The sequence below is a fragment of the Panthera onca genome, chromosome E1, assembly GCF_046562875.1.
Source record: "Panthera onca isolate mPanOnc1 chromosome E1, mPanOnc1 haplotype 2, whole genome shotgun sequence".
Classification (NCBI taxonomy): domain Eukaryota; kingdom Metazoa; phylum Chordata; class Mammalia; order Carnivora; family Felidae; genus Panthera; species Panthera onca.
In genome coordinates, this window is record NC_138352.1 from 36,066,562 (window position 1) to 36,091,347 (window position 24,786).

The window sequence follows — 24,786 nt, forward strand, 5'->3', positions numbered from 1 at the left end:
TTAAAAAAAAATTTTTTTAAAGAAATGAAACATTACAGTAAGGTTAAAATTCCCCTTACGGTCCTCCCAGAACCTTCTACCTCCTCTCCCTCCCCACAGGCAGCCACAACAGTGAAACTGGTGAGTATCTTGCCTCTCTAGGATTTTATATTTTTTTGCTACATTGTCTTGATTGTTTTAACTTTACAGAAACGGTTATCATTACTACACAGATTCTGCAACTTGACTTTCTACCAATCTTCTCTTAAACTAGCTGGGGATGGCTGATTCACGTACGTCGATCTCTGAACAGCTCTACATTATGTAAATACGCCATCATTGATTGACCTATTTCCCTGCTGATAGGCATTTAGTTGTTCCCAGCTATTCATAATCAAAAGCACTGTGATGTGCATCTTTGAGCGCCTGCTTAGTAGTTTTTCTAACACAGACACTAGAGTCGCGAAATTTCTGGCTCCCGGGCACGTGCATCCCCTAACTTTATGAAATATAGTCAACTTCCTTTTTAGAGTAGCTGTGCCCACTCGCAGGCCCGGTGTGAGAGAGGGGCCTTTCCCCCCAGCCATACCACATTTATTTCTGAACCACCAGTTCCTACCTAACATGATGGTGGCGGGAAATACTCCCATTTGCCTCCATATCCACCCTCCCCACCAGGAACATGCCCCTGAATACTCTGAATTAGCTACAGCAGACACCCAGGAATACCCTCAGCCCGTGCTCCTCTCCCCAAAAGGCTGCCTGGCTGCTATGTGGGGATAGACCCCTTTACAGACAGCAACCGGGCTGGGCAGCCAACATTCATAATGGGTGTCTACATTATTCTCCCGTATCAGATCTCCCTGCAAGGTGGATACAGACTCTTTTCCTTCCTGCAGCATTTGGTGCAGAAAAAGTCCTCTGTATCCACTCCCCCACAATCACTTCATACGAAACCCACGCCCTCAAGGCCTTCCCCCCAAGCCAATGTGAGTACAGAAAAGGACAGTTTGGGGGTGTCTGACCCACCGCGAGCCCTCCGTGTCTTCCCCAGAGTTCTCCAACCGCTGGAAAGAAGCAATCGCATCTTGGGTGGTGGCTTGTGAGTATCTCCTGATAAAGGAAAGTCCCAGGCAGAGAGAGGGGCCAACTTGTTTATTTCCAAACACAAGCCAGAGATTCCAGCTGCGACAAGTATCCTGGATCTTTGCCCCTGCCAAAGGGAGCTGAGTGGGAGGGCCAGAGGGAGGGAGGGCTGGGGCTGCACAGGAGGAGCTGTGGTTGTCACTTTAGGTAAGCCAGTCTTCCTGAGACCAAGGACACAGCCCCTTCCCAGTCTTGTTTGTCCTGACTCTGCCTGGCCATGCGTTTTTCATCTGGACTCGCTTCAGATGCAGAAGGGTAGATGGGAGGACGACAGAACCCCACTGGACAGGCATCCACCCCCCCACGCCACCAACATTTACTGAACGCCTGCTCTGTCCAGGCACTGGTTTATAACAATGGCTATAACCCCAGGAAGCTCACAGCCTAGAAAATAAATCACTGCGCTATGTGAAAGGATGCAATGTAAACAATGTGCAAGATAAAGAGAGCGCAGAGAACAACGGGAAGACTAAACACTAATTGGGAGCTGCTGGCAAGCCTTCCGGGACAAAGCGACGCTAAGCTTGGTCTCCCTACCAGCATGGGTGACAAGCAGACAATTTATTAGCAACATCATCCCAAACAACCGTGCTCCTTTCCCACAACCACGAACACAAGGAGTAACAAGGCAGCAGTCGGTGCTTGGGGGAAAGGCTGAGTCCCACAACGGAGTCCCGGTTCTAACCCAGTCTGCCCCTACCAGGGTAGCCCGGGCCACCTCGTCATCCTCCTTGTAGGCAAACCCAAGGGCGGGACAAGTGACTGGAACAGTCTTCTCGGCTCTGGTGTTGTAACGATGTTCTCGTCCCTAATCACGTATAGGATCACCGGGTGAGGGTACCGACATAGCGGTGCCCGGGACCCACCCCAGAGGTGTGAAGTCAATCTGTCCGCGGCTGTGCCCCCAACCGCAGGTTTTAAAAGCATCCCAGGTGGGGCGCCTGGGTGGTTCAGTCAGTCAAGTGTCCGACTCTTGATTTCAGCTCAGGTCATGATTTCACGGTTCCTGCGTCAGGCTCTGCGCCAAGGTCACGGAGCCTGCTTGGGATTCTCTCTCTCCCTCTCTCTCTGACCCTCCCCCATTCATGCTCTGTCTCTCTCTGTCTCAAAAATAAATAAATGTTAAAAAAAAAAAAAAAAAATTAAATGTGCAGACAAGGTTAAGAGCCACTGTGGCAAACAATGTTCTGGGAGGGTAGCGGCCACCAGTGCTGGAAGGCTGAGAAGCCCATTTCACAAGACTGACTTGTCCACGGCACTTCCCGCATCAGAAAGCTGACAGAGGCCACCGGCACCTCGGTCCTGGTGCCGTTCTCACAAGGATGTAATGATTTAAGGTCCAATCCTCCAAGAGTCCAGTTAGGAAGACAGGCAAATGGAAAATACTACACCGTCTCCAAAGCTCACCTGCCCTCTACCTGCTCTCGGCCGGCTAGATACCCTCTCGTGGGGGTGGGTCTCCCCCTCTCCTTTCGTCTCCTGGGGAAACGTAACCACAGGCTAAAGGCAGCCTTCCCTGATGTCCGTGGAGCAGAGGGTCCCCTCCCTGTCAGGGAGCCCCTGGGGGAACACAGAAGGAGTTGCAGGCGGCTGGGGGTCGGGTGAAGGCTGGGAATCTCGGGCAAGCACAGCCTGGCCTCCTGCCTCTGAGTCAGCAGGCCTCTTTCAGACAAAGGGGCAGAAGAACAAAGCTCTATTGTGCTCGGCATGGAGAAGCCAAGGAGACAAGGAGACTTCAGGGCCAACAGGGGCGTTATTAGCATTTTATTTATTTATTTATCTATCTATCTATCTATCTATCTATCTGCATTTTATGTAACTGTGACACTTAGTGGACACAGCACCCTGCGTGTGTCGGGCACAGTCCAAAGCCCTTCCACAATATATGAACTCGTTCAGTTTCTGGCCACACGTTCGGAGGTTTATGCTTTCCAAGGTCCCTGCCCAGGGAAGGGAGGAAGGTAACCCTCCCTCATGCACAGGCGCCCGAACCATCACCGAGGGGTGCCGTCTACCTCCCGTGCTCGGCTACCGTCCGGCCTGCGGCAAGGTCCACGCGCCACCCGGATCTAGGGGCGCACCCCAGATGGGAACGGGCACTTTGTCACGGCAAGGGAGAAAGAATCTGGGCGCCACACTCCACTCGCTACATGAACTTGGGCAAGTTCTGGCCTCAGTCAAGTGCCTAAGGAAAGGCTATATAGTGAAGGGAGGCATCACTCCAGACACAGCTGGAGCCCTGCGACCTTCAGTGTGCCACAGACTAGCCGTCACCAACTGGCTCCTCGTTCCCGGCACCATGCCACTTCGGGCCAGGAAGTCAGAGAGGAAACCGTGCTGACACCCCAGAGGCACCCGATGCTTTGCGTTACTGAGACTCAGTTTCCTCAAGCTGTAAAATGGGTATGAGGAAGATTGTGGCTGAGCTAAACACCCGTGAAGGGACTTCCTGTCCTTCCGCCTCTGGGAGCCCTAAGAGAGTGGTTGATTGAACTGCAACAGTGCCCCACGCTTGAGCCCCAGGGCAGGCCTGGACCTGTGTTTGGACAGTGGAAAACTAGAAGGGCAGAGGCACCCAGATGCGCACATCTGAGGACTGCAGACTCACTGGGGGATGTTAAGGGGTGGGGCCGCTCACGTAATTTACTACGCTCATTAGTCAAAAGCCTCATTTCCAAATCATCAGGACTGCCCCCTCTGCGGGGGAACCACAGCCGGGGTTTCAATTTGCTGACCACCACAAGCCACTGTCTGTGGAGGCCTCTGGTCAGGCATGACCCCGCCCACCCCACCCCTCACCAGCAGCAGCCTGCAAGGCCCAGAAGGGAGTTCTGCAGCCCAAAGTGGCTTCAGGGCCAAGCCCTGCCACCTCGGGGCAACGTGACCCGGACAGATCACCCAGTATCTGAGCCACAATATCCTCGCTCAGGGTTACTGATAGATACGTGTATTCTACCACAGTGTCCAACCAGGGCAGGCCGCGTGAACGTCCGTTCCCTTGAAGGCTCTTTCCAGTCTTTTAGCCACTGAAGCACAACTGAGGGATGTGGAACCTTCCCGTGCTGAGATCACGTCCTTTGTCGGGGTAGGGGGTGCTGCTGCACCTTCTCTCCCCTTTTACCATCACAGTGTTCAGCTCTCCCCACTCTTGCCAAAAGCTTCCTGCTCCCACTTGCGTTTTCCCACAGGACTCATCAGCACAGAACATCGGTGGTTAACGCGCACGTCCACCCCCCTCAACACACTCTGAGGGCCCGGCAAGGACAGGCTCTGGGTCCCCGGCGGTCCCCTGGTAGGGAGTAGGCGCTCAGATGACAGACGGACAGGTGGGTGGACGAGGATGACCAGAAACTGGGGAACGTCTATGCTTCCCAGAGAAAGTATGGAAAGAAAACCTTCAGAGTACCTTCGGCCTTTTCTTTTCCCTTTAAGAATATTAAAGCTCGTGCCAAATTTCACAAGTGCAGCTTCCCCGCCCAGCATGAAATGCTTTAGAAATGAAAAGGCAGAGTTATTGCTTCACCTTGCTGCTAACCTAATCCATCCAAGCGGTTCCACACCTCCAGAGCCTTGCTAAGCAGGCCCCCCTCCTTCCCCCTCCAAAGCCTTTGATGTGGTGGCACCTCGCAGGTCCTCAGTAATGACTCAATGAATACGTGCTTTGAATTGTCTGACTGCTTTAGCTCACAATGGTCCCTCCGCCTTAAATACGCACCTGCCTGCGTCTGAAATCGTTCCAGGCCCCCAATCTTCTACTCACGATCCCAGCTTACAATTATCCGCGGTTATAGCTCCTAGGAACCCAACCACAATGCACTCAGTCACGCAACTGGACAAAAGCAGCATTTACAATACGGGAGCGGGCCGAGGGAATTTTCCCGAAGATCACCCAGGAAAGCCAGTCAGTCTGGATTCTCAGTGGTCTCTTCCAACTCTGGGTAAAAAAAACCACCACAAGGAACATCCCCTCATGGTTCACGGTGCCATGAAAATGGGAGGTGACAGAGCAAAAAACACAGAATGGACCCAGCTTTCCAAAGTGTTTTCTCTCTCCCCTCCACCCCACACACATGCACACACACAGGTAGAGGGGTTTTGTTGTTTTTTTTTAAATTAAAATTATTTTAAGTTTCTTTATTTATTTTGAGAGAGACAGAGACAGAGCAAGTGGGGAGAGGGGCAGAGAGAGAGGCAGACACAGAATCCCAAGCAGGCTGCGCACTGTCAGCTCAGAGCCCGATGCGGGTCGAACTCATGAAACTGAGATCATGACCTGAGCCAAAATCAAGAGTCGAATGCTTAACCAACTGAGCCACCCAGGTACCCCCACAGGTGTTTTTTAAAAGTGATTTTAAATTTCTCTTTGGGGAGGGAAGAGGAGAGGGGGGAGGAGAAGAGGGGAAGAGAAAAGGAATGGAAGGAAGGGGAGGGAAGGAACTCGGGGCACCTAGGTGGCTCAGTCAGGTTAAGCCTCCAGCTCTTGATTTCAGCTCAAGTCATGATCAAGCCCCACGTCGGGCTCCATGCTCGGAGCCTGCTTGAGATTCTCTCACTCTGCCCCTGCCCCTCCCCCTCTCATGCTCGCTCTATTTCTCAAAATAAATAAACTTTAAAAAGAAACCCTCCACTCTGCACGGTCATAGGAAGGGAACAAGGGCAAAGACACACTAAGACATCTGTTCTTGGTTCCCCAGTGTTGTCCAAACAATAGATTTATCTCTGTCATCCAGTAAATATGCTCAGATTGGCATCTGTCCAAATACTTTCCCAAGCAGCCCAGTCCCACACTCAACACACCCTATCTATAATAACGATGACAATATTAATAGCTTTTATTGTGCACTTACTATGTGCTAGGCACTATTCCATTTTTAACTCATTCTTACTTACTTCTTTAAATGACTCCAAAGCAATGAATGTTACCCTCCTTTTATAGATAAGGAAATAGACCCAGAGGGATTGGGTAACTGAAGTCACACAGCTAACTTTTCTTGATTTTCTTTGTTTACTGCCTGAGTGTGATAGGTCTCTCAATCAGAAAGAAAACAGGTTTTATTAGATGTTGTGCTTATAAAATGGGGTTTTACATTCTCAGGGAAAGATGAAGCAAGGAGGAAGTTATATGACTGGTGATGGGAAAATGAGCATTAAGTTAGCCACGTGAAACAGATTATCTAGCATCACCTTGATATGACTGGAAACTGCCCTTGGTTTTTTTGTTTTTCTTTTTTAAGTTTGTTTACTTATTTTGAGAGCGAGAGTGTGCACGCGAGGAGAGGGGCAGAGGGAGAGAGAATCCCAAGCAGGCTCTGCACCCTCAGTGGGCAGCCTGATGGGGGGAGGCGCTCAAACTCACTGTAAGATCATGACCCGAGCTGCCATCAAAAGTTGGATGCTCAACAGACCGAGCCACCCAGGCGCCCCACTGCCCTTGGTTTTTGTTTTTGTCTGGAAGCTCGTGCAGGCAGGCTCTGCCTAACCTGGAGTCCATGCTGTCCCCAGAGCCGCCGCCTCCATCCGTGCGTGCTTCTGTCACATTTGGTACCCGGGGGGGGCCCCCCATCCACGGAATTGAGACAGCAGAAAACGTGAAGGTGGGAAGGACCACGGCATCTAGACGCAGGTGCACAGAGACCACATGATGGGGCAGCAGTGATGGAACAAGTGAGAGAAACTACAGAGTGGGCGGGCCCAAGATTCACAAAGCCTGCTTTCCTCGGACCTTGTACGAGGGGCAAAGCAGCCCTTCAGACACCTCAACGGAAGTACTGAGGCTCCCAGCCACAGCGAAGGGAACAGATATCATTAGATGGTTTCAAAAAACGTGTCTGATGTCTGCGCCTTGGTGAGCTTTTTAAAATTATTAAAGTAGAGGTGACCGGGTGGTGCAGTCCTTAAGCAACTGACTTTGGCTCAGTCCATGATCTCATGTTTTGTGGGTTCGAGTCCCACATTGGGCTCTGTGCTGACAGCTCAGAGTCTGGAGCCTGCTTCAGATTCTGTGTCTTCCTCTCTCTCTGCCCCTCCCCCACTCGCTCTTGGTCTCTCTCTCTCTCAAAACTAAATAAGCATTAAAAAAAATTTTTTTTAATTAAAATACATTTTGATGCTCACAGGAATAAGTCTGTTCCCAAGGAAATTGACTTTATGTAACATGACTTGCTCCCTAGCTATCTAGCAAATCATGCCACCTGCTGTTAGCTGCCTTCCCATACCCTTCTCCCCTCTTCCTGAACTTTGGGGACGCTTGACTTTGTTCACAGTAACAGAGTGCTTGGCTCCCAGGCTCCCTTGCAACCAGTGGTTGCCACGTGACCCAGTCTGACCAGTGAAATGTAAAGGGAAGCCTACTGCTTGGTGCTTCCAGGAAGTTAGCTTTCCTCCTTAAAATGGGGAAGAGTCAGTTGGCCAAAACCAGCTTCCAGCTTCCCTCTCCCCTTCGTCGTGCCTGGAATGCAGCTGTGAAGCCAAGAGATAGAGCAGCCATTTTGAGGGTGAGGGGAAAGGGGACAGGCTAAGGATGATACAGCAGAGAGATACAAGGGGTCAACAGAAACCCTTAGGACTCGCTGCCTTTGGACTTCTTGTTTCATGAGAAAAATGACTCCTTTACTTGTTTACCCAGTGTTATTTGGGCTTTCTAAACATGGATCCAAGTGAACCCTCACGGACACATTACCATTGGGTCATAATTCCAGGACGATAAAAACGACTTCTAAATATCTTACTGCCTTCCTCCAAGCAGCCTGCGGAGGATTTTTGTGTCTCTGGGGGCCTCCCTAAAACAGGCTGGCCGACCATCATTTACTAGGAGCTTGCCTAGCTACTGCCAGTGGCAAATGGCCATTCATTGGTACTCTGCCTTTGCTAAGCTGACTTGCTTCTGCAACGTGGAATTTTGTTAGGGAACAAAAAGCGCTTTATGGCAAAGGCGTTAGTGCCACAATGGGACCTTTCTGCTTTGATTGTGAAAACACATTAAGGGCTTAGCTGCACCACAAGCAGAGGCCAGGAGACTCGGTTGAGGCCGGGGCCTCCCTGACCATTCTCCACGCAGCAGGCTGGAGGGGCGCCAAAGCCACTCAGGAGGCAACACTGCGGGCAGACACCACAGCTCGAAGGGGCCGGGCACTGGGGCCCACCCGGAGGGCTGTGACAAACAGGCTGCACCCCCAAAACTGCCTATCCACCCTCCTGACCAGCCTGCTACATGCCATTCACCCAGCCCACCTGCAGTGGGACCCAGGCTCAGAACACAAGCCTTATGAGTGTTAACTCCCAACACCCTGAAAGGTGTTGTGGCCCCACGGGGACCTCACAGACAACCCGAGGGGTACAGAGACAGGACAGGAGCCAAGTTCCTCACTGGCTGAGCTGTCCCCACCTGCTGACATGGCTGATCAAGATGGCATGATTCCACCACCAGAAAGCAACAGAGAGCAGGGCGACTCACGCCCGGGCACGCACACACACAGGCGTGTCCAAAAGATAGGTCCCACGATGATCACAGCAGTTTGGGGAAACATCTCTAAACCGTAAACAAACCAAATGTCCATCAACAGGAGAATGGACCCACAACCTGTGCTAATCATTCAGTGGAATAATACACTGCAATGAAAATGAGTATAGGAGCTACACACAATAAAAACGCATACATTTCACAAATATAACGAGCAAAGGAAGCCAAATGCTGAAGAACACGTGCAGGATTCTTATAGGAAGTCCAAAGAACAGGCCAAACTCAATCACAGTGCTTAGGAATGCAGATTAGTGGTGAACTAATTGTTTTTTAATTTTTTTTTAATGTTCATTTATTTTTGAGAGACAGAGCCCAAGTGGGGGAGGAGCAGACAGAGAGGGAGGGAGACACAGAATCAGAAGCAGGCTCCAGGTCTGAGCTGTCAGCACGGAGCCCGACACGGGGCTCGAACCCACGAACTGGGACGTCATGACCTGAGCCGAAGTCGGACACTTAGCCAACTGAGCCACCCAAGAGCCCCATTTTCAAAAGTTTTGTTAATATTTATTTATTTTTTAGAGAGCGGTAAAATAATTGTTTTAAGCAGCAAGGAAGTGACTACTGTAAAAGCCGGGCCAATGTTACTTTTGGTAGTTAAGGGAAGGGGTTACGATCAGGGAGACCTCTGGGGTACTGGCAAGGTTCCACTTCTTGATTTGGGCAGCACTTATAAGGGTGATTTGTGATCATTCATGGAGTTGCACCTTTAGGTTTCCGTACTTTTCTGTTATAGTCCACAATATAAACAGCTAAAAAGAAAAACGAAGGGGCGCCTAGATGGCTCACTTGGTTAAAAGTCCAACTCTTGATTGCAGTTCAGGCCACGATCCCAGCATTGTGGGACCGAGCCCCACATCGGGCTCCGCACTGGGCCCGGGGCCTGCTTGGGATTCTCTCTCTCCCCCTCTGCCCCTCTGCCCAGCTTGTGCGCTCTCTAAAAAAAATAAATAATAGAAATTTAAAAAACCAAGATGAAGAATGCTGTCTGGATAACAAACCCAGCCCACATGGGTACTCAATTCATCCTACTTGAACCCGAACCTCCGGCTACCATATCACCGCCCCACCCCCACCCAGCCAGGGCGCCTCCCCCCCTTCTCTTCAGAGAAAGAGGGGTCCTCACATTCGTGTTCAGCCAGAAACTGGCAGAGGTGGTGCGTTTCACTCTTCCCTGGACACTCCCAGTATATTCACCGCTATCTCCCAAAACCAGAATCGTGAGCCCCGTGGAGAAAGCAAACAGTTTGGGACGTTACCCATTTACTCCACAGATTAAGTGACGAAGGCCCACAAACAGGACAGGCTCAGAAAGTACTAGAAAAGTCAGCACGGCAGGAGGAGGTGGAGGTTTTGCTGAGCCATCAGAGCAAAAGCTAGAGTGTGGTCCATAGCCAGGACCCCTCAGATGAGACAGCGGGTCGAGGGTCTAGCCCACTCCCAGCCCTGAGGATGGGCCCAAGCTACGTGAACACACACAACATGGCCAGAGACCCTGCAAAGCCGCTTGTTTTTTTTTTTTTACGGTGAAAAATTGCTGTCTCCGGTTCTGCTACCCTGCAAAGTCTGTGTGAATCAGTATATTCCCGCCTGGTGAGCTGGTCTACACTGAAGCAGACGTTTGCTTGGCGAGTTTGTCCATACCCAACACCTAGTTTGAAAACTGCCAGGTTTGGTAGCATGGAGAAAAAAACAAAAACAAAAACCAAAAAACCTGGACGCTTGCAGCTAACCACAATGACGGAACGCACAGAGGTCTAATGGCTGGGCTGCCCTCTCCCCTAGGCAACCTTCCTAGGGCACTGCCAATGCTCCCTGAGGGCCCCCCCCCCCCCCTAAGCTTTCATGGCTGACCAAGCCCACCTTTAAAGCACACATTCTCGGGGTACCTGAGTGGCTCTGTCGGTTAAGTGTTTGACTCTTGGTTTTGCCTCAAGTCATGATCTCCTAGTTCATGACAGGGAGTCCCGTGTCGGGGCTCTGCACCGACAGCACAGAGCCTGCTTGGGATTCTCTCTCTCTGCCCCTCCCCTGCTCGTGCTCTCTCTCAAAATACATAAACTTAAAAAAAAAAACAAAACTGGGGGGCACCTGGGTGGCTCAGTCAGTTAAGAGTCCGACTCAGTTTTGGCTCAGGTCATGATCTCATGATTCAGGAGATGGAGCCCTGTGTTGGGCTCTGTGCTGACAGTGTGGAGCCTGCCTGAGATTCTCTCTCCCTGTCCTTCTGCCCCTCCCCTGCTCATGTTCTTGCTCTCTCAAAAATAATAAACATTTAAAACACACACACACACACACACACACACACACCTTTAAATCACATTTTCTCCATAGAGATGCTCAACCAAGCCACAGCCAATCCCTGCAGCCCCAGCGCTCTGCCACGGTCCTTCAGGGAACTGCCCAATCGCCCACAGGCCCATCCCCAGTAGAATCTGACGGATCCAGGCTCTGTCTTCCTTCCTTTCCGAGTTCTAGTCCCCAAGTGCCCACTGATGCCCCCACCCATTTCTGGGTGTTAAACTCCTTCCCCACAGGGTACAGGCAGCCTGCACACCAGACCCCCTCACTCCCAGACACTCGCTTTACCACCCCGGAACCCCCAAAACAGACTAGCAGGGAGACAAAAGCAGAGACCCTTCCTGGCTCTAAGTGATCGTGACGCTGCCAACACCCAACAGTCAGCTCCCTACAGGTGCCAAAGGGTTTCTCAAAGGCCACTTTCCAGCCCCGGCCACCCGTCCCCACAACAGGCTTTCTGTCCACCTCTTCACAGGCACCCACTCTGCAAGACCAACGTGCACTACAAGTCTCTACCCCACCCTTTGAACTTTTCTTCTAACAAAGTGAACGGCAAAGAACCTGAAAACGAGGGTTTCTTTTAGAACTTCTGGATTGTTCTTCCAAGTGTGCACAGATATGCTCGCCCCGCCTCCTGAGACCCTGTCTTCTAAGATGGGACAGTGGCGGTGCAGCCCATGCTCGCCCCGCCTCCTGAGACCCCGTCTTCTAAGATGGGAGAGTGGCGGTGTAGCCCATGCTCGCCCCGCCTCCTGAGACCCCGTCTTCTAAGATGGGACAGTGGCGGTCCAGCCCGGGCTGCAGGGAGAAGTGTGAGGATGGGCGACGTGAAGGCACTCCGTGCCACGTGGTTACTGGAGCAGAGCAGCTGGCGGTACTGACAGAACGCCGGCCCAGAGGTGCCCCTGCGAGGCCGCGGCACGCCCCGAGGATTCAAACTCAGCCACTGCAGAGAACTAAGCCAGAAGTGGTATCTGTACACTTTCAAAAGGAGCTAGACAAGCACTCCCCCGACAGCCTTCAGCTCAGCAGACCATAGCTCTTTGCCCGAGTATTCGGGAAAAGAGGGGCAACTATGCATCTGTTCTGCACAAGCCAGGCACACGACATCTCATTTAAACCCTCTTCGGCGACCCCACTTTACAGACCAGGACATGGAGGCTTGGGAGGGTATGTTAGCTAGGTGACCCTAAGCTAAGGCCACTCAGCTATTCAGTGTTAGGGTTCAGATTTCTCTAGCTCTGGTGTTCTTTCCAGGTCTTTCGTGTCCGAAGAATATCCATCAAACTACACAAATGACCAGACGTCGTGGTACCACGTGCTTACCAAGCCTTCTCACGTGTTCTAAACACTTACATCTCTCTTCAAGGTGTGTCTTGTTGTGACCAACATTCCCCTTTTACAGATGAGGAAATGGAGGTTGGGGGAGGCAAGGTGACTTCCTTCCATAAGGTCGCTGAGACCAAGGACAGCAGCGGTGGAGGACAACCCCTGGACCATCCCTCCCACCTTCACCGGCTGGTCATGAATACGAATGGCATTTCCCAGCTCAGTTCTTTTTTAATTTTTTTTTTAATGTTTATTTATTTTTGAGACAGAGACAGAGCATGAACAGGGGAGGGTCAGAGAGAGGGAGACACAGAATCTGAAACAGGCTCCAGGCTCTGAGCTGTCAGCACAGAGCCCGACACGGGGCTTGAACTCACGGACCGCGAGATCATGACCTGAGCCGAAGTCGGCCGCTTAACCGACTGAGCCACCCAGGCGCCCCTTTAATTTTTTTTTTAATGTTTATTTATTTTTGACCAAGTGTGAGTGGGGGAGGAACAGAGAGACAGGGAGACACAGAATGGGAAGCAGGCTCCTGGCTCCCAGCTGTCAGCACGGGGCCCGATGCGGGTCTCAAACTCACGAACCGTGAGATCATGACCTGAGCTAAAGTCGGGCGCTTACTGACTGAGCCACCCAGGCACCCCTCCCAGCTCAGTTCTGCCACGGCTCACAGCCCTCAGGAGGAAGGAACGGGAGTCCATGGAAAAAGAGAAAACCACAGTGTTATCTCAGGTCAGGGTGGAGTAAGCAGGAGGAAGTGGCCCAGGTGGATTTGGGTGGAGGTAGGGACTGCCCAATTCCCTGGACACTTGGCGGGGCGGGCGGGGGGGGGGGGGGGGGGGGCTGCACGTCAGGCTCCCAAGCTAGGATTAGACAGTAACCCCCACTACCTGTGAGCAAAATCTGCCCCACCCCTGGCCCAGAGGGTTGAAGCCAAGGCCTCCTCAGCACACACCTAGAAGAGGGCTCTGGCCTCTTTAACCAATATTTATTCAGTGTTTAAAAGGCACTTAGGAAGCAGGGTAGTACGCAAATGCCAGAAACACAGAAACCCACGCTTCCCTGCCCCCCCCCCCCCCCCCCCCCCAAGCTCTGCAGAGGATCCGTTAGGGCATCAGGACTGGCTACCCAGCCTCCGGGCACCTGGGTTCTAGGACGGGTCTGTTCAAAATTCAGGCCAAAACTCGGTTCACACAGGAAAGAAGAGCCCAGTGAAGACACATGCACGTGTTCTCTCTCCAGGACGGGCACCCTGATCTAAAGCCTGCATTCAATCCCTGCCCCTCCTGTGCACAAGCGGCCAGCCCACCTTGCTTTCATCAGGCCCCTGAGAGTCAGACGGAAAAGAGGGACTGAGCCTGGAGAGGAGAGGTGTGGAGCAAAGAGCCTGAGTCAGACAGACAGGTTTCACCGTAAGCTCTGGCACTTACCAAACAGCGGGACTTTGGGCCAATACTTAGGCCCTACCTAGGCCCTGGGATTCTCATCTGCAAAATGGGCATCATGGAACCTCCCCACCAGGTGGAGGATTCAGGGGGACGATGCAGTGCCCGGCACAGGGCTTGAGTTGTCACAGGCACCCAATCGATAGTAGCCATTATTCTAACTGCCCTGTGTCAGGACTCCAGCTCGTGAAATTGTGTCTAGCAGGACACCCTTGACGCCCACACCCTCAGAGTCCACCCTAAGCCAGCCACTCCACCCCACAAGAAGTTCGAGAAGTTCCCTCAAGGAGCTGACTTCCTGTGCCCAAGACCCCAGAGATATTACCAGAGTGGCTGCCAAACGGGGCACTCGCTCCTTCTTTACCCAGCCGGCAGGTCTGGGAGCAGGTGGCACTGGGGCCCACAGAGGGACTGGGGGTGCCCAGGTGGGTTTCACCTCTCCCCTCCCCAGGGCGTCAGCCCTTCATGGGGCAGGACAGCAGCTGTCAGTCTACACCCTAGGACAGTGTTGTCCAGCAAAGGTATAACGTTAGCTCCCGTGGAAATTCATATTGTCTAATAGCCACGTTAGAAAAAGAAACAGATGATACCAGTTGCAATATCTATTCAACCAACAATATCCCAAAACATCATTTCAACGTGTCGTATAAAGTACACAAAATATTCAAAAGAAACAAGATCTTTTAGATTCTTTGGTTCACACGGTCTCCTAAATCTGCATGCATTTTTATAGTGAGAGCACATCCTCGGATGGACTAGCCACGTTTTTAGGGGCTCAACAGCCAGAAGTGGCTAATGGCTACCATATTGGAAAGAGCAGAATAAACGCTTCCAGTATTGCATAAAGTTCTATTGGACAGTGCAGACATCTGCGTTCATTACATTCTGGGAGTTTCTGACCCTGGGCCAGTAGGGAGTGGCATGGGTGGGGCTCCTCTTCTGAATTACCAAGGGGGCTGAGCCCTCTGCCAGCTGGGGGCTGACAGGAAATACCTGTTTGTCCGCTCTGAAAAAGTTTTCCCCTTCTTTGTCTTCAGGCCTGGGCAGGGCTGGGGGGTTTCCATGCCACCTGTAGGACCTAAAGCACCGTCCCCCAGGGAGTTAAACCTACACCCAGACCACAGTAGAGAAAAATCCAGCCTGGGGGCACACAGGGGTGGGGGGACCGAACAGATTAAAAAAAAAAAAAAAAATGACCCTCAGCAGGACTCCCCGGGGAAGGCTCTCAGCTGAGCAAACCCCTAAAACACCAAGGGTAAAGTTTGACTCCAGGGGCTCCCAGCTGCCAGCCCCTAAGACTGCTGCTTCCAGAAATACGATCAAAAAGGAATAATGTCCAACGTCACACGCAGGTTGGAAAAATCTGGCTATATGCATACAACCAAATATCAGACAGCCACTAAAAACTCTACCGTGTACATGAACAGCTTTTCTAATAAAAAGTATGCTTTGTCAAACAGCCACACTAAGCTAGAATTTTTACCTATACTACCTCTGTTTATTATTACAAAGTCAGGAGTTAGGACAGTATTATTCCACAAAGTCCAATTAACTCGCCCAAGATGGCCCAGCCAGCAAGGGCTAAGGCCACACTGAGCCAAAGCCTACCAGACCCCAGGCCCCAAATTTACTACTAGTCTATTGCCTTCCGGTGTGTTTTATTTGGGGGCGGTGGGGGGAGATAACACTGTCCAAACATGTGTCTTTGTTCTTTAATTATAAGATGTCTATCTGCCTGCAGACAAGGACAGGGAGATACAAAAGGTTAAGTTAGGTCAGGGGCAGTAAGCCAATATTTTTAACCTTATTATGCTGTTTATGCAATGCCTTTTTTTTTTTTTTTTTTTTTTTTTAAAGGCGGCTATCTTCTGGGAAGAGAAAAAAATGAGAGAAATACCAAGAAAACCAAGCATACACAAAGCTGACCCCAGGGCTGGAGTCCCATAGCCCCCACAGCAGGGCGGGGCTGAGACCTCAACTATGGATGTGTGCATGGTGCTCCCGGTAAGAATGAGAACACACTGTTTACATCAAAGAACTGGGAAGGGGCATGGCTGATGGCAACCTGGTGGTGACACCACTACCTGGCACAAAATGAGGGAAACAGCAATAAAAACATGAACAGAGGCCACGTTTCCGGAGGACTGGCACTGTTGTAAGCATCTTGCCCGTACCACACACACAACTGCCCTACTCAGGTAGGTACTATTGTCATTCGCACTTTGCTGATGAGGCAACTGAGTCACAGGCAGATCGATAACTTGCTCAAGATCACACAGGTAGGGAATGGCAAGGCTGGGATTCAAACCCAGGCAGTCCGGCTCCAGAGCGGGGCTCTTGGCCTCTACGTCGCCTCTCCTAACAATAAAGCCCCGCTGCCTGAGTCTGAATGAATCACCCAGCTGAGGTGGAGGCCGCTGGCACCTTCCTGGGTTAAGAACTAATCTCTCCTGGATTAATGAAGGCAGTGCAAAGGGGGAGGAGCCCATAGGAAGCCCACCCAGGCACCTCCAGGCCCACAGGCATTGTGGGAAAGGCAGGCTTGCTGGGCAGGTGGGGTGCACTGTGGAGCCCACACGGTGAAGACCAACTCTGAGGCTAGGAGCATCTAGAATGGGGAGGCCAGGGCTGCAGGGGGGACAACAGACCCCTCTAGCCAGCAACCTGAGGATTTAAACAGTCCCACTGACGAGTGTTCCCAGCTCAGTCCCTGTCCACAGCCAGCAGGCCCCATTCAGCGGTACCGTCTGAGCTGTCCCAAGGCTCCCGTCCTGTCCCCTCCAAGCCAAGAGTTCCTTGAAGATGTGAAGTGAGTGGCAAGAGATGAACAGGCCATTCCTCCCTTTCTGACTTGTAAGGGCATTTGTCCCTGGCTTTATAGGACTACTTCGGCGAAAGGCAGGCAGGGTAGGCTCTCCCGATTATGCCCCTTTGGTCGATGGGAACACTGAGACACTTGGGAACGTGAGTCAAGCTAACTCCGTTCTGTGCTGCTGGGAAGGGTGCTGGCTCTGTGCCAGGACAGGCCTGCTCCTGGCACCAAATGATCATTCCCCGAGCCTCTGAGGGAGATGAGCACAATTTATGAGCCTCTGGAGCAATTCCTGTACAGTGACACCCCCTCCAAGGGCATGTGCTGTTCACGTCAGGCAGTACCTGCTCAGGCAGGGCCAGGGAGGTCAGAGGTCCTCTCCGGGGCCAACTACAGGAGGGCACCCCACCTTACAGGACTGCTTTTTCCCGGAGACCCTGGGATGGGGGGCTTCCCACACTACTGAAACCCAGAGAAAGGGAGAAACGCTCAGCCCCTCCTTCCTCCCTGCCCAGGCCCCACCCCTGAAAGCAGGCTGGTCACCTCTTCCCGCAGAACCCTCAAAGCCCTCCAGCTGCACACCATCTGGCATTGCCCACTTTCTATCCTGTCCCCCCACCACCCTCCCACTCACTTAACAAGGAATATCGTGCCAGATGCTGCAAGAGGCCCTAGACAGGTAGAGGTGGACTTTGCCCTCGGAGCATTCCCACACCAGTAAACTGATTTAAGATCATTCACTGGGTGGGGTGAGCATCCCAGACAGGGACTCACAGACGGTTGGGTAAGTCACTTAACCTCTTTCGACCTCAGAGAGGTCTGGATGGGCCTGACAAATCTTCCGAACTCCCATTTCTCCTATGAAGCCATCTGCCAGCATCCCTAAACCTCCCATGGGTTGAGCACAGTATCTTCAGAGTATACAATCCTCAAATCCTGGATACCTGAGCCTTCATCCACAGTATCCAGATGGATCTAAAACACAGATCGCCTGCCCAATCCAAATCCTAGCTTATTTCTGTTCTACTTAGAATACACCAGTCAGGATCGGATTGGTTACGCCGTAACAAACCACCTTGAAGTCTCAGTGTTGTCAATAACACAGGCTAGCGCTCATTCATACGATATGCGTGCAAGAGTTGACCGGTAGCTCTGCCTCGGGCCTCCTTATGCCAGGACACAGGCTGGCTCCACCATCCGGGAGCTCTGGTGGTTGCCATAGTGAGGAGGAAGCAATGTGGCAATTGCACCTGAGCTCTTGAAGGTTTCCATGTGGGTCACGTTGCTTCCTGCTTGCACGTCATTGGCCCACACAAGCCACATCTCCACCCAGCTCTAGGAAGGCAGCAGGTGCAATCCCACCACGTGTTCAGGGGGAGGACCAGAAGTAGACGGTGAACTGCACGAGTGACCACAGCGGGGTTTGAGCAGAAGTTAAGGATATCAAACTGGGTGAAAGGCTGAATACGGTTTCTTGTTCTCTTTAGATCAGTTTCCCAGGCTCCCACGATTGACATCTGGGTTGGCTAATTCGTGTCTGAGGGGCTGTCCTGTGCATTGCAGGATGTTTAGTGGCATCCCTGGCCTCTACCCACGAGAGGAGAGTAGCAAACCCAAACCGTGGCAACCAAAGCTATCTGCCAACATTGCCAACGTCCCCTGGAAGGCAAGATGGCCCCCGGCTGAGAACCTCTGCTTTAGACTTCCAGGAAAGCATAACCTCTCCTAAACAGAAAACAATAGCATCCTCCTCCCTCAAGATATCCTTAAACCAGCAAACGCTCATGAAGCACCCAGCCCGGGGCCTGGCACACAGGGAGGGTGGGCCGGCGGGACGGTGCTTGCACGTAATAAGGGACTCGCTGTGTTACTGTCCCTGCAGGAGCTGCTGCTAGCACCACAGTCCCAGAGAAGACACAGGAAGGGCCAGGCACAGATTCTTCCCGGACACAGCTGCACGGCCACTCACTCAGCCCAAGGTCACCCCTGCCTGCCCTGCCCCCCCGCACCCGGCCCCCAACCAAGTCCAAGGTTGGGAGACTGCTGCACAATTCTTGCCATTTGCTCTCCAGCTCCCAAGGCCTGAAGTCAGACATCTCGGCCACGATAATGCCGACTGTCGAGGTAAAATGTGCTGATGCTCAAGTGTGGGCAAGTGAAGGATGATAACTGAGCGTCTGCCCAGAAAGGGGCCCTGACCAGCGATGTGGTCACCCACCGGCTACAACGACCATCTGCTGAGGCCTCACAAGGCTGGAGGCCAGCCACCCCTTCCAGCATCCACACCCCTGCCCCATGAGTCAAGTAGCCCTTTCTCCGTGGCTGGAGGGCAGGGGAGGGGAGCAGAAGGTGCAGCTGACTTTAAATGAACAAAGGGAAAAGGAAAGGAATGTGGAGAAGAAATGTCAGATTCTAAGACAGTTAAGTTTTCCCAGATGCCTCAGTTGGGTCACAGGCTCTCAGAATACGCAGAGAGGCCCGTCTCATAGTACCCCTTCCCAGGGCCAGCCCTGGGATGGTCCAGTCCACACTGGAAGGCTCCCATGGGCCTATGGTTCTCTCACTTGGGTGCTGGTTAGCAACACCAGCTCCAGAATCGGCAGACTAGCCTCAGAATTCCGGCTCGGCCATTTCCCTGCTCTGTGGCTTTGACAAGCTCCTCAACCTCGCTCATCTTCAGGGCCGTGTAGTCTGGGCCCCGCCCTGAGGTACCAGGCCAGAAAGCAGGCATGGTGGCAGGAATCCAGCCCACACCATCCTCACTAAAGCCGGTACCCTGGACCAGTCCAACCCCGGAGACACCCTTTACGCATCTGCATGAAATTCTCATGCATAGTGACATCTGTAAGAATGACTACAATCAACACAAGAAACAGCAGGTATTGGCAAGGACGTAGACAGAAAGGAACACTCATGCACTATTGGTGGGAGGGCGAACTCGTGTGCCACTACAGAAAATAGTATGGAGGTTCCTCAAAAAGTTAGTGTATGTGCTGCTGAAGCGAGCACGAGGTTCCTCAAAAAGTTAAAAATACAACTATCCTAGGGGCACCGGCGTGGCTCAGTTGGTTAAGCATGGACTCTTGACTTCAGCTCAGGTCATGATTGTGGGATCGAGCCCGCAATGGGCTGACAGCTCAGAACCTGCTTGGGATTCATTCTCTCTCCTCTCGGAGCCACCCCCCCCCCCCCCCCGCAAGTGTGCACGCACACGCATGCACGCTCTCTCAAAAACTAAAAAGAACTATCCTACGATCCAGCAATCACACTACCAGGTATTTACCTAAAGAATACAAAAACACTAATTCAAAGGGATATATGCACCCTATTTTATAGGAACATTATCTACAAGAGCCAAACTATGGAAGTAGTCCAAGTGTCCATCAACTGATGAACGGATAAAGAGCGTGTGGTATATATACAATGGAATATCATTCAGCCATTAAAAAAGAATGAAATCTTGCCATTTGCAATGACACGGGAGCTAGGGAGTGTAATGTTAAGCAAAGTCAGTTAGAGGAAGACAAATACCGTATGATTTCACTCATATGTGGAATTTAAGAAACAAAACCAATGAACCAAGGGGGGGAAAAAAGAGAGAGAGAAGCAAACCAAGAAACAGACGCTTAACGCTAGAGAACTGATGGTTGCCAGAGGGGAGGTGTGTGGGGGGGATGGATGAAATAGGGGATAGGGATTAAGGAGTGTGCTTGTGATGAGCACTGAGTGATGTATGAAGTGTTGAATCACTATAGTGTATACCTGAAACTAATATGACACTGTATGTTAACTGGAATTAAAATAAAAACTTAAAAAAAAATTTGCACGCATAGGCCACAGTGGCCTGGCTGATCTTCAGTTCCTCCACCTCTAAATAAGGAAAATAATCCCCGAATCTCCATAAGGTTATTATGAGGGATTAATGGCAATGCACGCAAAGTACTTAGCAGTGGCTGGCATACAGGAAGTGCTTGGTGATCGCTGTGATGAAAATTATGATAAATCCCAATGATGAGGATGACGACGACAATTTATATATAGCCTTGGTCAATGTCCTGTCTCCAAAGCGACCAGGACAAACCTAAATGCTGCCTTGTGGAGCAGCCAGGAGGATTCAATGAGATAACATAAGGAAGGGCTCAATAAACGCCAGCATTTAGGGGTGCCTGGGGGGCTCAGCCGGTTAAGTGTCCAATTCTTCATTTCGTCTCAGGTCATGATCTCAAGGTTCATGAGTTTGAGGCCCAAATCGGGTCTGTGCTGACAGTGCAGAGCCTGCTTGGGATTCTCTCTCTGACCCTCCCCTGCTCGCTCGTTCGCGCTCTCAAAAAAGATAAATAAACTACAAAAAAAAATTTTTTTTTAAATAAGCGTCAACAATTATCATTATAGACTTGCACAGCCTTTGGTCTGAACTCTGCATCCTGGAGCTTCGCCCGAGTGTGATCTCCTGGTAAGGCTGCGCCAAGGATTCAGAGTTAACACTCGTGAAGGGGCTGGTGCCAGGCCTGGCGGGGTCTGACCCAGGCAGGCCTCCTTGCCCTTCCCTCTCCTTGGAAGGCCTCCAGATCCCTTCAGGTGGAGATCATCATCTGCCCTCTACAGGCTCCCCTTTCTGCTTCTCTGTACCCTAATCGCAAGTTGGTCAACATCCTTCTAGAATGCAACGCCCAATTTTCCCTAAATTTTCAGGTGTTGCCATATTACTTTTAGAACAAAGGCTTCTAATTTAAGTTAAAAATGAAACGTGGTACCGAGAACATGAACATCCGGGTGAGGTCCAGGGGGATGGAACACCAAACCTCCGCTTTGCTGCCAGGCACACCTCCTCTCCGGAGCACCAGTGTGGGTGAAGTCAGAGTCCTTTCCACACTGTCAAACCTAGACTGTTCCATGTATACTTTCATAGCCGCCACTTACTGGCTGGGTGGCCTTGGGAATGTCACTGCACCTGTCCAGCCTCAGCTCTCCATCACCTAAGATCACCATGGCCACTTCTAACTCTAATGCTACAGGGCAAGCTTCAAGAGTGTCCCTTCTGGGAGCCTTCTGACCAGGTGCACAGCTTTGCTTATGTGGTAACGGGAAATTGCCTATGCAGGTCAGCCCAGAGACCCTATACTCTAGAAGCTCAGACGTTGCCCATCCTGGCCCAATCTCCCCAGCCTTGGGCTTTTGGAAGCACGTGCTGTGGGGATACAGAATGGGGAAAGGCCAAACATGCCTTTCTGTAGACGGGCATAGATCCACACTGTGGAGGTGAGGGTAGAGGGGGTACAGACATGGCAGACAGCTTCGGCCCCTCTCTGATCTCTGCCAGTCCCCCCGGGCTCCCCTCAAACAACAGGTAACTTCGACAAACTGTCTGCTCACCACACTGTCACATCCCCTTTGCCCCCCTTCCAAGCAGAAAGTCTCACCAGACCCCTTCTACATCAAATTTCAGGGGCCCCTCTGCTTTGGTAGGGGAGCTGATGAATTTGCTCCAAAGCCACACAGCTGTATCCCACCCAGTCCCCATTTCTGAATCTTTGCCTGAGGATTTTCACAGGTGCATTGCCAAGTGCCCACCTGAGCCAGATCTGGCTTCGCTCTGGGGCAGGGGGCATGAAGACGATGTCACAAGGGCTCTTGCCAAATACTTTGCTGAGAGGCCTGAGGCACTCCCCAATCTGGCGGTGTGGGCTACCTACCACAATAGGAAAGGTTACCCTAACATGCTTTGTTCTGAGAAAAGAAAGTGGTCATCACCCTGGCCCACACTGAACCCACACCTGCTCCGTAACACTTTCTGGGAGCTTCTTAGAGATGGAGTCCCAGCTCACCAGACTAAGGTTTCACTTCTAACTTCTTAAAAGCTGGGACAACTTCTGCAGCCCTCCCGTGTCCAGGAGACTGGCTCTCCCTTCGTAGCTCCATGACCTGATCGGTTAACGATGGAATGGCCTCGTTCCCACATGCCCAGAAAATCCCTCCCGTGGGTGAGACAAGGAGGCCTCACTGAGAAGGTAGGGTGCCCCCCCCCAGCTATCTCTGTCTCGGTTCCCTCCTCCTGGTCGGCTTACCCTGCTGCCCAGAGGCCTAAAAGAGAACAGAGCAGTCCCATAGCTGCCCTTCACTTCTGTCCTCCTGCCGGGGGTTCCCCTCGCACTGCCCTGGGTGGGCTGCGGGCTTACTGCGACCTTATTCTCCCTCCCAACAAATCTGCAAGAGCCATTTTGATGACCTTAGTGTTCCTGCAAGCTGTTAACCCTCCTGACCCTGGTCTAATGGGTCAGCGCCCCTCTCACCCTGGGCTACTTGCCTGTCTCCATTTTCCCACGGAAGTCCTCCAGAACCTGAACTCGGACCTAAGGTTTCCTCTGCAGCCACACTAGTTTTTTTTAAACACCTCATGGGTCCCTCTGCTTCATGGCGAGCACTCCCAGGTGTGAGTCGTTTCTCCAGGAGCCTCTATCAAGGCCAAGGGGTCTCCACCTGCCCGCACAACGAATCACCTGACAGTTTTTAAGTACCAGTGCCAGGCCCCACCCCACAGATCCTAGCGGGGCTGGCTTCTCCGGGGTGGGGTTCGGGCCTCAAAACCCTCCACTGCTCTCTCTCCGGGTGGTTCTCATGGGCAGCCAGAGCTGGGACCCACAGCGTAGCCCACGAGCTCACTGCTGTGTATCGGGATCACCTGGGGCACACAGAGGCCCTGCTGGATGGCGTAGGGCACGTCCCAAGCCTTTGTCCCCCAGGAAGGTCCCCAGGCAATTCTGGGAACGACTCAAATTTGAGAGCCACCACACTGTCTGGAAAACAGGACATCAGACACAGTTTAAGAAAGAGATATGGCTGGGTCATCTGGGTGGCTCAGTCGGTTAAGCGTCCAACTTCGGCTCAGGTCATGATCTCACAGTTTGTGGGTTCGAGCCCCACATCAGGCTCTGTGCGGACAGCTCAGAGCCTGGAGCCTGCTTCAGATTCTGCGTCTCCCTCTCTCTCTGCCCTTCCTCCATTCATGCTCTGTCTCTGTCTTTTAAAAATAAATAAACCTTAAAAAAAAAATTTAAAAAAAACCCAAAAAACAAAAAAACCACCTCAACGGAATCATCACAGCAAGCTAGGTAGAAGTAGAGCCAGTCAGTCATGAGGTAACACTACGGGCAAAGCACCACTTTTGCTGAAGGGGGAAAAAAACAAAACAAAACAAAACAAAAAAACACGCGCATACACACTTGCAAGCAAGTGCATGCGTGCACGTTCATACCACACGTGTGCACGTGCACAAGTACCCACACGTACACATGACCATATGTACACACTCTCCCAATCTTTGCAGCAAAACCTGTTCAAGCGTGTCTGCCCATCCGGGTAGGAAACTACGGCCCTGACAGTCTCTTGCGCGCGCGCACATGCACCGACCTTCCCAGACTTCCCAGGACTATGTAACTCTCGCTGGGTCGCTTGCTGAGCTTCCTTGTGGCATGCATGTTCCTGTGGCCAAGCAGTGTCACGAATGGTGATGGTTCACTTTGGGCGTAGGTCACCAGGGCTATCATTTATTGCTTTTTCTTAAATCTCCCCACTTTTTAAAAAAGTAACATCATTGCTGCGAAGGGGACATTTATCTGTGGCCAGACAGAGAAGATTTCCAGAAAAACAAGTATAACTGAAACAAAACAATGTTATTAAATCGGCCGACCCCGTTCCCTGCAGAAGCCTGGATCCTGAAGCCCATTTCCTCCTGGTCCTGTGCTCCTTGCTTTTTTTTTTTTTTTTTTTTTTTTTTTTTTAAAGGGAGATGGCCCTCAGACCTTCTCCTCAAGGCCACAGAAGGGCTGGCAGGGGGCAGGAGGGAGATGGCTTCTCATGGGACTTCAGGTAAGTAACACCACATCTGGGCATTCACCTAAAATTGTCTGGGGTGCCCGCCCTGCCTGCATTTTGTCCCCGGCCGAGTTTTCTAGAAAGGACAGCAATACCAAGAAGTGAAAGATGCTGGGATTGCTCATCCCATGATGGAAAGGGGACAAATCCCACCCACGGCCACAGCGGCCCACCGCCCACCCCTGTGCAGGTTACTCAACCTACCCCAGATTCGGAGCCTGCCGGCCCCTCCGGCGGGTGTCAAGGGGTGGGGTGGGACCACGGAGAATGCACACAACAAGCCCGGATGTGTGGCCGCCGTCCCCCATGTAAAACCAAAGGTGCGACTGAGAGCAGACCGAACATCTGTCCACCCACTGACCTCAGTGAGCAGCCCCACAGCC

General features: G+C 51.9%; 1 protein-coding gene across 2 annotated transcripts in view; it reads right to left on the reverse strand.

The window, feature by feature from the left end:
- Positions 1 to 24,786, reverse strand: part of KSR1 (kinase suppressor of ras 1) — a 162,135-nt gene that overhangs the window by 99,353 nt on the left and 37,996 nt on the right. The window lies entirely within an intron of this gene.